This window comes from Hakea prostrata, chromosome 8, assembly GCF_041222555.1.
Source record: "Hakea prostrata isolate BN-2017 chromosome 8, UWA_Hpros_2, whole genome shotgun sequence".
Classification (NCBI taxonomy): Eukaryota; Viridiplantae; Streptophyta; class Magnoliopsida; order Proteales; family Proteaceae; genus Hakea; species Hakea prostrata.
In genome coordinates this window covers 28,049,485-28,063,657 of record NC_142607.1, presented here as the reverse complement: position 1 = coordinate 28,063,657, position 14,173 = coordinate 28,049,485, and positions in this window count along the sequence as shown.

Here is a 14,173-nt window from a genome sequence, read left to right as displayed (position 1 = left end):
TTTTGGGTGACCTTGTGTTAACCTAAAACTTAATCATCTATATTTTCCTGTTTGGATTTGTCTTTGTTCATTCAGATCTCACAATTATTTGTCCAGGGAGCCAAAAGGGTGAAACCCTAATTCTCTTGGATTAAACCCAGGAATCCCCTAGTTGATCATGTTAACCCAATTATTATGTTTTCTTTACTAGATCTGAATTCTTTCATATCCTAGTTCATTATCTTTAATCTTTCTATTTTTTTTCCCTCCTAACCTATGATAACCCTAATCAGGTTAACCTCATGATTTCTAGGTTGTAACTTGAGAACTGTTTTGAGTTATGATTTGATATCCTCTATACCCTAGAATACTATCATGATAATTCCCCTCTTAATTGTATGCTTTTGAACCATCGAATTCGGTTCTGGATTCTCAAAATTCGGATTCTTGCAAGCCACTGTCTGCATTGGTCGACTCATTGGTCGACTGGTCCAGCAGACCAATCAATCGACCAATGAGTACAGCAACCTCAATCTTGGTCTGTTTCGATTGATTTATGATCTTTTTCTTTATGCATCTTTCCTAACATGTTGTGTGCACTTGTTTAGGACTGTCTTCTCAGGTTTAGTCAAGATCGTACTTGATTCTTTAAGATTCCATTCAAGTTAGAAGGTAAGGACAGTTAATTCCTTAACTACATAGATTGCTTGTTCTCTGGTTTCTACTTTATGAAACTATGAGATTACCTACTGTTATTGTATTTTAATTCTGATCTCCTACTGTGGGAACAGTAGCACTTATTTATATCATCTTTTCATTGTTTATGTTATATGAATTACTTATTACTGCTTAATCTGATGTTGCTTTTACATTCTCTTTTATATGATGAACTACTGGTTGTGTATGTCATGACTGATCTGAGAATGTGTTTGCTTAAGTTTGGTTTGGGATTGGGAAGTGTCCTTTTGACACTTCTGTCCTTGGACATTATCGGAAATAGTATGGGATGTTTCCGGGGTTGCCCATCAACGCTTTCCCGAATCAATGGTTGTCATACCTAGGGATGTCTAGCAGTGTTTGGCTAGGATACATCCCTGTTATATCAAACCCGATTCGGAAGGGTATTGAGACCGAACGACCCGTGGTAGCAATGGGGATTCATGGGCGCTCAAGACCGGTGAGTTATATCCGTGAGAGGACGGGAATCACATTGTGGGGACCATTTATTGGAGGGTTGCATATGGCTAGACTTGGGCTCATGGGCGCTCGAGACCGGTGAGTTATATCCGTGAGGGGACATGAGAGCTTCCCGTTTACCATATGTGGATAACTAATAGGGTTGATGAGTCCGGTGAGTAATATCCGTGACTCTAGTGTGAAGGATACCGGAAAGGATCCCGAGAGGGGAGGAATGGAAGTATCTGGAACTGACTTGATGTAACTGAGTAGATGACTTGCATTGGGCTAGGCTTTTCCCTGACATGCGCCAGTACTTATGCCAAATGGTTGTGAGAGAGTGTGTTGACTTAACCCCCTACCATGGTTTGTCCGAGAGGGATGCCCGGACCCACTACCAATAGGAGCCGTATGCGTGACCTACCCAAAGAAGTATGGTGCTATGACTTAAAGCATGTCTGCCATAGAGACCAGCATAGATAGAGTTAGATGCATACATACATTACTTGTTTCATACTGCATTGCATCATGTTATGTTTTGCCACATGTTATCTATGATGTTATGGATTAACTACCTTCTTGAGTTTCTTCAAAACTCATTCCTGTTGTATATTTCTTTTTGTTAGATTATCCTGCAAGTACATAATACTATGACGAGCAGTACAGTGAAGCACAAGCTGATGAAGCGTATTACACGCAAAGTACTGGCAACGATCATGATTACTTTGATGATCCCCCGGCGGATCAAGCTGCGTACTACTTTTGAGAACGGCATAGAGTTAGAATGGATTCATTGGATTGATGAAGTCCATACTTATGAAGACGTTATCTATAAACTTGAAGACGCTTGATCTTAGTTTATTTACTAGTACATTTGTTTCAGTTGTAATCCCTTTTGATTTTTATACTACGTTCCGCTATTTTGGTAAAGTGAGTTTCCGCCTCACTTCACCCCTTTTTGATATCATTGGATATCTGGTATCTTTCCGCACTTTGATTATTCTGATTGTTCATTTCTTGTTTTGAACCTTGTTTATAATATTAAACCTTGATTTATTTCTGTTCATGATTATGTTATTGCATATGTGGGAGGATGATTTCCTCGATGCTTGATCTTCGGGGCTGTGGATCACACTCTCGGGTATGCCAGTTAGGGTACCGGCTGGGAGAATGTGACAGTATATGTGGCATATGTTACGCTTTTGGTCATGGATGATCGGCATCTGTCCCGACTAACTAGCTTGTGGAGCCCCATCTGGGTCAGACCCGGTCGGGTAGGAATCTTCCATATCATAAGCCCCCTATCCCAGACGTTATTTACATCTTGCGGGATAGCGAGGAAGATAGCCAGTCGGGTGCATTTGGTTATTCCTGATCCCTATTTTGAATGGGTCTTCTTCACACGATACCATCTCATAACCTGCCAAGTTTCTGAGAGAGTACTATCCATGGTTGGGAATCATGTGTTGTCTCATGGTACATGTCCTGACCAAGGGTTTAAAACAAGCCCGGGTTCCGGACGGGTGGATAGGAAGTCCTTGTAAATTGTCCGTCCCGAACATCGCTTTATACTGCGAAAAGGTATGGGAGTTTCTCGATCGAACGGCTACGACGTTTGTCCTTAAGGAAGGTGCAAGATAACCGGGATGAACCTGAATCACATTTTTGCCTTAAAAAAGTGCTAAGTCCTTGAGGAAGGTGCAAGATGGACCCGAATTAATTTATTGCCTTAAAAAAGTGCAAGTCCTTGAGGAAGGTGCCAGATGACCGGGATGGACCTGAATCAATTTATTGCCTTAAAAAAGTGCAAGTCCTTAAGGAAGGTGCAAGATGACCGGGATGGACCCGAATCAATTTATTGCCTTAAAAAAGTGCAAGTCTTTAAGGAAGGTGCAAAATGAGTGACCAGAATGGACCCGAATCAATTTATTGCCTTAAAAAAGTGCAAGTCCTTAAGGAAGGTGCAAGATGACCGGGATGGACCCGAATCAATTTATTGCCTTAAAAAAGTGCAAGTCCTTAAGGAAGATGCAAGATGACCGGGATGGACCCGAATCAATTTATTGCCTTAAAAAGTGCAAGTCCTTAAGGAAGGTGCTAGATGACCGGGATGGACCCGAATCAATTTATTGCCTTAAAAAAGTGCAAGTCCTTAAGGAAGGTGCAAGTTGACCGGGATGGACCCGAATCAATCTATTGCCTTAAAAAAGTGCAAGTCCTTAAGGAAGGTGCAAGATGACCGGGATGGACCCGAATCAATTTATTGCCTTAAAAAAGTGCAAGACCTTAAGGAAGGTGCAAGATGACCGGGATGGACCCAAATCAATTTATTGCCTTAAAAAAGTGCAAGACCTTTAGGAAGGTGCAAGTTGACCGGGATTGACCCGATTCAAATTATTGCCTTAAAAAAGTGCAAGTCCTTAAGGAAGGTGCAAGTTGACCGGGATTGACCCGATTCAAATTATTGCCTTAAAAACACTGGCTTCATAAACACTGGCTTTTTTTTGGCACTTACGTAACAATGTCCCATATGTCTTAGGCTTATCTGTTAGTAAAACTTCCAAAAGCCTCGGGTGTGTAATGCCATTCCAAAGTGCGCTGTACACCACCTGATCATGAAGATCCTCGATCTCAATGGCTATTTCATTGAAATGCTTCAGGAAATCCCGAATGGATTCATTCCACCCTTGCCTTATAGTGAATAAGCTATCAGACGTCTTCTTGCTCCCGATCGCACTTCTAAATCGGGCTATGAACTTTCGAGCAAATTCCCTGAAGTTGTGGATGGATCCCGGCTGCAGGCTGCTAAACCACTTAATGGCCGAGCCTTTTAACGAAGCCGGGAACGTTCTGCAGAGTAATTGATCTTCCCGTCCAAGGACAATCATCACCGATTTGAAGTAGCTTATGTGCTCCTTCGGGTTTGTCTTTCCTTCGAATGGAGTGAAAGTTGGCATGATGAAATTTTGGGGAAGAGGCATGTTCATGATTTCATTCGAGAATGGTTCCCGATCAACCACGTCTAGATCTTCATCATGGCCTCAATCCTCCAACTTACGCTCAATCTCAGCCATCCTTCTTCTAAGGCGATTTTGCCTAACTCCATTCTCGCCTGATTCAACACTTTTTTTTTTTTTTTTTTTCTGGATTGAGTTCGGGCAACCGAGACCCTCGATCGGGTTGGTTGAGGATGACTTTCTCCTTGGTGCTCCATTTCTTCCCGACGACTTCTCTGAGGTAAGGATCCTGTCTTGGAAGGTACTGAAATACGTTTTAGGGTGCTAATTCTCGTCCTATTCGGCGTTCTTTGACGATGGTTGGGACCAGCATGACTGGACCTCTGACCTTCGTCAAGTCTTCCTCTCGGGATCCTCCCTCTTGGCCGGGATCTTCTTGCATTTTGGAAGGCTCTCAGTAGCCTTCCCATTTGAGTGTTACGCTTTGGTCCTTGCTCAACTCCAATTTGATGGACCAAGCCCCGCAACACCCCTTCCATCTCGATCACTCCCTTACGGAGCTCGTCCATATCTGCTGCTGTAGCATGCCCCTGAGGGCCTCGGGATGTGTCTTACCCAATTGGATTTTCAACAACCAAGTTTCCCTCAGGAGGATCCCGTTCCACTCAGGTTGAGTGGACTCCATTGTCTTGATGTGTTTGATCTTCGGGAATCTGATTCCTACCAGCATTTTCTATTCAGGAACGTCCATTATTTCCTCCTCGTCTTGCCATGACTTGAAGATTTGTCGTTCCCACAGACGGCGCCAAACTGATGCGTCACAGTTAAACTTCTAGATCCGACTAAGCCTCCTCTCATATTGGGGACGATGAGTCCTGCAATAAAGTTTAAACGTGGGCCGGCTTGTATGCCGGGTAGCCGCCTCTGATGGCAAAGTCAGACGATGAATAGAGTGAGGTCTCGTGCAAGAGCTACACAAGATTATACTCAGAATGTATTGGATGCTTACCGGAGGGGTATGTCTATGCTTTTATATTGTAAGTATTACCTTTTATGTATTTGGTAAGTTAGCCCGACGAGGGCTATTGTTTCTCCTAGGATCATGCTTCCTTGTCGTTGGTCCCATTCAATCAGCTATTGAGTTGACCTTCTTTATCAAGGATGATTGATGTATATGTCGCGTATGTTAGGCTATTGGTCATGGATGATCGGCATCTGTCCCGACTAACTAGCATGTGGAGCCCCATCCAGGTCAGACCCAGTCGGATAGGAATCTTCCGTATCAATCCTATTTATAATCATCACAATATCTGCTCACGTGGAAGTTAAATGGGTTACTCCCATGGTTACTAATAATTCTCTCTGCTACATGTAAAAGCTACTAGATGTTTACTTTTTCTTTTTTCACCTCTTTTCTCTCATCAATTGATATTTAAAGATAATGATACCTAGGCAATTTCAATATGATATGTGAAGAGTTAATTGTAAGGACAGTTTTGTTGCTGGATTTGGTTTAGGTAATCTTGATTCTCTAAAATTCAGTCATTCCCCTGTTGAGACTCACTCTCACCTCCCACCCCAAACAAAAGAAAAAAAGAGGCACTTCTCTCTTTATTACCCAATTGCATTGCTGATGACCACAAAACTATATTTACTGATATTTATTAACTTTTTTCTTGTTTCAGTGAACCCCCCCCCCTTTTATTGAACAAAAAAGATGTTTCTTTTTTGTTTTAGTGAACAAGTTGGAATTTTATTAACCAAAAACAATCTGCCATCTTTATTTGTTAACATCCCACCTTTAACTGTCTTTAGATGAGTAATTAACTTTGCAGTTGTCTCATTATGTGTAAGCAAGCATCATCATCATCCTATGGGTATATTTGTATAGTATACTTGTGGATTTTAATGATTGACTTAATGATATCTAAAGCCAAAATGTTTGGTTTCTGTTATTTGGTTAGCATTATTTGTTGTGACTTTCATTCATATAACAATTCTATAATTTGAACTAGGCTACAAGGACCCCTTGTTACTAAAAATGAGTCTTGTCTGTTATTTGCTTAGCATTGTTTTGCTTTTAATGTTGTTTGAGTTGTTCCTTATAAAGTGCTTTGTAATATGGTTTTTTTTTCTTTTTCTTAATGATTTAACATGTTTGATTTTTTTGGTGAATACTTAGCTCAATTGGAAGAGCATCTAGATATTATCTGGAGATGATGGTTCAATCCCATCAGGGTTCTTCTGTATCTAGAATGCTTTTTTTTAATGTGTTCAAATAGGTCTAAATTCATTCAACTATCGTTTTAATTCTCCTCTTTTCCCTGCTTCTGCTAATCCTTGGAAACAGAGATAACATCAAGATTTGTTACTTTGACTAGTTGGATAACTATTGGGTTTTAGGCTGTTATAATGCTATTGTAAACCAAGTGAATTTTGTACTTGTGTTTGTATATGATGGTTGTATAAGTTCACTGAGCATCTTCATGTTGCTGCAGGTTTGTAATTGATCTAATTTTTTTAATGTGTAAGCAAGCATCATCATCATCATCCTGTGGGAATAGTTGACAGCCAAGACCATGGATATCAAAAGTTCCTAGTGTCAAATACATATGTAGAATTGCCAATTTTAACGTATGAACAGCTCAAATCCTCAGTAAACATGTGGGACTGTGATTATACATTCTTATTAAAGATTTATGATGGTTATCCTTTTAAAATGAGAGCTCAATATGGAAACATGATCAAACTTTTAGGGGGAGTGTTGCTCAATTTGAGTGAGCATAACAGTGGATAGTTTCTTGTGGGACATACGTACCATACACACTATGTTATCACATCGTCTCATACATTGGTTAATTTCTCACTTAATGGTCAATCTACATTTAATTTCTTACACCTAGTCATCTTGATTTGTCTGTAGAACAGATTTAAAGTTCTTTGTTTGTGTTCCTGTAATTGGATGGAGGTAGAGCATGCTAACAACAAGGGATATTAGGTACTTTGGATTTCAGTTATATTCAAAGGCTTATGATAAGCTCCACATGTTCGGGGTGGCTCACTCACTTTATCCAACAGGGACTGGTATCCTGGTGACTGGGACTGTTGGGTTGGTAGTGTTGTACTGTTGTTCATTACCAGGGGAGATCATGTTTTCCTCTTTCACTTACATGGGCATTTTTTAGCAAGGATGCTTTTACTAAGTGGACATATGAACATTTAGATCTGCTTAGGGTGACTTTATCTCCAAAAAGTTGCAAACTTGCTTTATTATTGTTTGTTATTATTTTTTTGTATGAATAAAATTGACCTTATCTTGGATTCCAATTGTAAGTATGGTGTGAGCATGCTTGTTTTGCCTTAGAACATTTTTTTTCTTCCTAATTAAGCTAATTCAAGCTTAACTGTAATTTCATTCATATTCATAAGGCCTATCCCTAATTGTCACATCCTCCCAGCCGGTACCCTATCTGGTATACCCGAGAGTGTGATCCACAGCCCGAAGATCAGGTATCGAGTAATCAACCTCCCACATAAACAATAACATAATCATGAACAATAATAATAAAAGTGCGAAAGATAAACCATAGATCCAAATAAGAAAAGGATGAATCATATATAAATCAGAGTACTAGATATAATCAGAGTGTCTAAATCAGATAAGTAAAGTGAGGCGAAATCCCACTCTACAACCAGCGGAAAAGTAGTTCTAAAAGAGAATAAGCAAGATAGAATCTAATCCCAATAGCAGGTACAATAGGTAACTAAATTGTTCTCAATCTTATAGACAATATCCCTATAAGTATAAATCTCATAAACGGCACAAGGGCGCTTCCACTCTATGGTCGGACTAAGCATCGTACGGAGCATAACCACTCGCGGGATCTTCAGTGTAATTGTCGTAACCGCAATCACCTTCCTAGAGATATGCCTCTTCTCCTTGCGCTTCTTCATATGGGCCGTCATGATATTCAGAACCTATAGAATAGTCTAACAAACATTGTACAATAAAGGAATGAGTTTCAAAGAAACTCAGTAAGGCAGTTAAATCCATAATAACATAAATGGCAGGATTTCAGAACAAACATAAATGCAATATGGTATGAAACAAACAATGAATGTATGAATCTAACTCTACATATGCTGGTCTCTATTGGAGACATGCTTTAAGTCATAGCACCGTACTTCTTTAGGAAGGTCTCAATCACTCATCATCAGTTGGTAATGGGTCCGGCATCCCTCGGGACATTCCATGGCTGGGGGTATAGGTCACCACTCTCTCACATCACCATTGGTCTAAGTACCGGCGCATGTCAGGGTAAAGCCTAGCCAAATGCAAGTCTTCTACTTAGTTACATCAAGTCAGATCCAGATACGTCCATTCCTCGTCCCTGACGATCCTTTCCGGTATCCTTCACACTAGAGTCCTCATAGTCCCTAACTACGGACTCATCAACCCTATTGGTCATCCACATATGGTAAACGGGAAGCTCTCACGTCCCCTCACGGGTTGGTTACCGGTCTTGAGAGCCCGTGAGCCCAAGTCTATCCATATGCAACCCAACCAATAAATGGCCCCCACAATGTGATTCCTGTCCTCTCACGGGTTGGTTACCGGTCTTGAGCGCCCATGAATCCCCATTGCTACCACGGGTCGTTCGGTCTCAATACCCCTCCGATTAGGGTCTGACATAACGGGACATCCTAGCCCAACACTACTAGACAGTCCTAGATATGCCATCCAACAGTTTAGGAAGGTGTCCAGAGGGCATCTCCGGAAACATCCCATAATATTCCCCTAGTTGTCCAAGGACAGAAGTGTCAAAAGGACACCTCTCCTTTCCAAACCATACTTAAGCATACACAAGCATCAATTCATAACATCACATATATGGTAACTTCATGTATGGAAAGAAATCAATAATTACAATTAACTTGTATATAACTGGTAAGTAAATCATACATGAGTCAATTCAATATAAATAAGTAATGCTACTGATATCAAGACAGTACCACAGTAGTATAACATTATAAGAATCTATTTAAAGAAATAAATTAACAAGATTCATATATAGAAACTAAGATATGCAATTTATGTTGTTAAAGAAGTAACCATCCTTACCTTTTATAACTTGCAAAGGAATCCTAAGAAATCAAGTAAGATCTTGACAAACTTGAGAAGAAGGTCCTAAACAAGTGTATACAACATATTAGGAAAGATCCCTAACAGAAAAAATACCAAAACATCCAAAACAGACCAAATCTGGAGTTGCTGTACTCATTGGTCGATTGGATTGGTCTACTACCCTAGTCGACCAATCAGTCGACCAATGCAGACAGTAGCCTATAAAATCAGATTTTTAAGATATAAAATCCGAATTTGGTGGTTCAAAAGGGTACTAATCAAGGGGTAAACTACATTAGTAGTATCCTAACATATAGGGGATCTCAAAACACTAATCAAATCAAGTCATCAAGATACAAATTAGGAAACAAAAAGTTACCATAATTAGATCAATCATGGTTCTTGAAGAATTCAAGATAGAAATCAAAGACAAGAACAATAGGAGAATGAATCATTGATTCAGATAAAGGTATCATGAAAGGCATACTTAGATCTTCAAGAAAATAGACCTAAGAGCATAAATCTAAACAAGGAAACAAAACCTACCATATATGTAACTATCATGATTCATGAAGAAAACATGGTATGGTAGAAGAGAAACAACTAGAGATTGATAGATCATGGATCATGAAAAGAAAACACAGCAATTGACTACTAACATGATCAATATAGTAGATCTAAGGAGATCAGAATTCAAATCAAAAGATAAACAAAGACAAGATCATGATTTGATCATGATTCCTTCAAAAGCTTGCAATGATCATGGTTAAGATCATTGCATTAGCCATTAATCCTTAGGAAGATCATGAGAGACAAGTCCAGAGATGTTTGCAACAGAGAATGCAACATCTCCTCTACTGTCTCAACTCAAAAAGGAAAGAAAAACAGAGATGGAGGAGAAGAAGAGAGTGTAGACATACCTTTGATGCAAAAGGAAGAGTTTTGACGAAGATCCGTCAAGAAAAACACCAAGGATGCAAGGGAGATGACTTGCAGAGGTCTTTGGTTCGTTCCAAAGAGTTTGGAGGCAGAAAATATGAAGTAGACTCGGGATTGGACTTAAATAGAGCAAGCAAGACCTAATTGCCAAAGACAGAACCCATTGGTCGAGTGGATTGGTCGACTGGTCCAGTCGACCAATCAGTTCAGCAACTCCTAAACAGGGAATTGAAGACCCAGATCAAATCCAATCCTAAAGGGGTTTCGCACACATATCAAGTGACTTACCTAATAGGTAGAAATGCCTTCAAACCATGATAGAGAGCACTCCAAGTCCATCAACTAATCCGATCTTCATCAAGATTCAGTTTCCATAAATAGAACCTCATCATCAACTCTCATGGATTCAAAGCCAGACACCAAGTCCTCCACTGGGATGGCCCAAAGCTGACTTCGGGTCACTGGACCTACAAATAACAAGGTTTCCGGGTCAAGGTTAGGGCTGGGTTTTACACTAATAGTATCTAGTATAGAATCTTAGTTCTAAACCCTCCTTTTAATGTTGAACATAATATCTCCTCTCCAAATTTATGACCTTTAAGTGTTTCCTTGATCTCTAGGTCAAAATTGCCAAGGTGTTGTCTAGGTGCTGCCTTTTTGTTGTCACCTTGCATCGTGTGACAACTTTGTGTAGTTCTAATTCCCATTTGATATAGCTGGTTTTTTTCCACACAAATTATTCCTTGTTGGCTTGATTTTTTAGAGAATTTACATTATATGTGTGTAAATATCCTAGATTTGGATTCCCTAGGTGATTAGTCTGATAAAATGGAATGGTTTCGTTCTGAAGATATTTGAAATGGAGCCATTCCATTTGAACATTGTGATCACTCTGATAAAATGGAATGGTTCCGTTTTGCAGGTAGGTTCCATTTCAAGCACCTGCAAAACGGAACCATTCCATTTTATCAGAGTGATCACAGTGATGAAACCATTCCGTTTCATCACTGTGATCATTCTGATAAAACGGAATGGTTCTGTTTCAAGTACCTACAAAACGGAACCATTCCGTTTTATCAAACTAGTCACAGTGATGAAACTGAATGGTTCTGTTTCAAAAGGAACCATTCCGTTTCATCACTGTGATGACTCTGATAAAATGGAATGGTTCCGTTTCAGGTACCTGCAAAACGAAACCAGTCCGTTTTATCAAACTGATCACAGTGATGAAACAAAATGGTTCCGTTTCAAAAGGAACCCTTCCATTTCATCACTGTGCTGACTAATAAAACGGAATGGTTTCGTTTCAGGCACTTGCAAAACGGAACCATTCCGTTTTATCTGACTGATCACATTGATAAAACGGAATGGTTCCTTTTGAAAACGAAACCATTCCATTTCATCACTATGATGACTCTAATAAAACGGAATGATTCCATTTTGCAGGTACTTAAAACGGAACCATTCTATTTTATCACTATGATGAGTCTGATAAAACGAAATGGTTCCATTCTGAAGCTACTTAAAACGAATCCATTTCGTTTCATCAGACTTATCACAGTAATGAAATGGAATGATTCCATTTCAAATACCAACAAAACGGAACCATTCCGTTTTATCAGAGTGATTAAAGTGATGAAACGGAATGGTTCCATTTCAAATTATTTCCTTTTCCTCTAAAATGCGTTTGAAACAAAAAGACATCGGATTCGTCAATTCCCTCTTGTACGCCCATCGACGGCTTTACTAACTTGCTTAAAATTCGTGTAAATTGAAACTGTATTTCAAACCAAGTGTTGAAAATGTTCAAATATTTACATGTGATTCACAAGTTTTTCTATGTAGAATTCAAATGAGTTTTTCAGCCTCAAAAATTAATATTCCCATTGAACATTAGTATCGAATCCACATATTGGAATATTTGTAAGTAAAATAAAAAAGAACAATAGCAGCAACTGTCACATCCACCCAGCCAGTACCCTACCTGGCATACTCGGGTATGTAATCCACAGCCCCGAAGATCAAGTATCAAGGAAACCATGCCTCCCACATACACGATAACATAATCAAGAACAAATATAATCTATGTAATAACACATAAACAATGAGATCAAGACAAGATTAAGAGAGACAACATAATCAGAGTGCGGAAGTAAATGATACCAATGTGTATATAATAAAAAAGAAGAGAGTGAACGGAAATCACTCCCTAAGTCGCAATGAGAAAGTAGTTCGAATAACAATTAAGAGTTTACAATCCAAGTCTCAAAAGAGAGAAATAACGGGATAAATATCTAAACTAATGTTTCTTCAGTCTTATACAAAATATCCTCATAGACATAAACAAAAGACACAAGACATGGCCGAATCCGCTCCCGAGAAGACCTAGTCCTGGAGACAGCATAATCCAATGAGGGATCTTCACCGTGGTCTTCGTGATCGCCAGCACCTTGATGGTAGTGTGTTTCATCAAGGGGCGCTTCATAGAATTGGCCATCAATTTCCTCGATTCCTGCAGGATAGTCTAACAAAACATTTGCACAGAAAGGAATGAGTTCAAAAGAACTCAGCAAGGCAACTTATTCCATAATACATAAATAACATGATCCAAAACATAGCATGATGCAAGATGATATGAAACAGACAATGCATCTATGATTCTAACTCTATGTATGCTAGTCTCTATGGGAGACATGCTTTAAGTCATAGCACCATACTTTCTTGGGTAAGTCCAGTCACTCGGCTCCGGTAGGTAATGAGTCTTGCATCCCTCGGGACAATCCATGGCTGGGGTTTAAGTCACCACTCTCTCACATCACCATTTGGTATAAGTATTGGTGCATGTCACGGTAAAGCCTAGCCCAATGCAAGTCATCTACTCAGTCGTATCAAGTTAGATCCAAATACTTCCCCTATGGCCACAACCAACTCAGTTCAGTATCCTTCATGCTAGAGTCACGTATCCTATGGCTACAACCAAATCGGACTACAGACTCATCAACCCTATTGATCATCCACAAATAATAGACGAGAAGCTCTCACGTCCTCTCACATATCATTTCACCAGTCTCGAGCGCCCATGAACCCAAGTCTAGCTATTTGCAACCCTACCAATAAATGGCCTCTAACGAGTATCCACAATGTGATCTATGTCCTCTCACAGATATGACTCACTGGTCTTGAGCGCCCACAAATCCACATTGCTACCATGGGTCATTCGGTCTCAATACCCTTCCGATTCGGGTCTGATACAACAAAGGCATCCTAGCCAACACCACTAAACAAGTCCTATGTATGACATCCAATAATCCGGGAAAGCGTCAATGGGCATCATTGGAAACATCCCATACTATTCCCACCGATGTCCAAGGACAAAAATGTCAAAAGGACATTCCCCAATCCCAAATTATACCTATTCAATCACATTCCCAATTCCATCATATCATACACAAATGATATTTCATCATATAGAAAGATATATAATATAACATGATCAATCGCATATGTAAATAACAAAATGAATATTCATGATCACAAGAGAATGTATAAACATGGCACTACTGTACTTGAAGTACTTACAACAGTCATATAGTGTAAGAAATACGATAAATAAGGTGAATCTACTAAGTTTCCAACATAGAGGCAAGATTCACATAACTCATGTCATTATGGTTGTGAAATCCAGCCCTATCCTAACCCTGACCTTGACTCAGAAACCCGGTTGTTTGTAGGTCCGAAGACCCAGAGTAAAGGAAGAAGCCAACTATGGGCCATCTCAGTGGAAGACATGGTGTTTGACCCAGAACCCAAGGAAGTTGATGATGGTGTTCATACTTGGAAGTTTGTGTTGATCTAGAAAAGAAGCTGCAGCTTGTTGAAGATAAGTCAAGTTGATGGACTTGAAGTATAGTTGGACATGATTCGAAGGCATTTTTCTATACTAGGTAAGCCATATTTTGTATTGGGAGAAGCTCATTAGGTTTGGACTTGAGTTGGG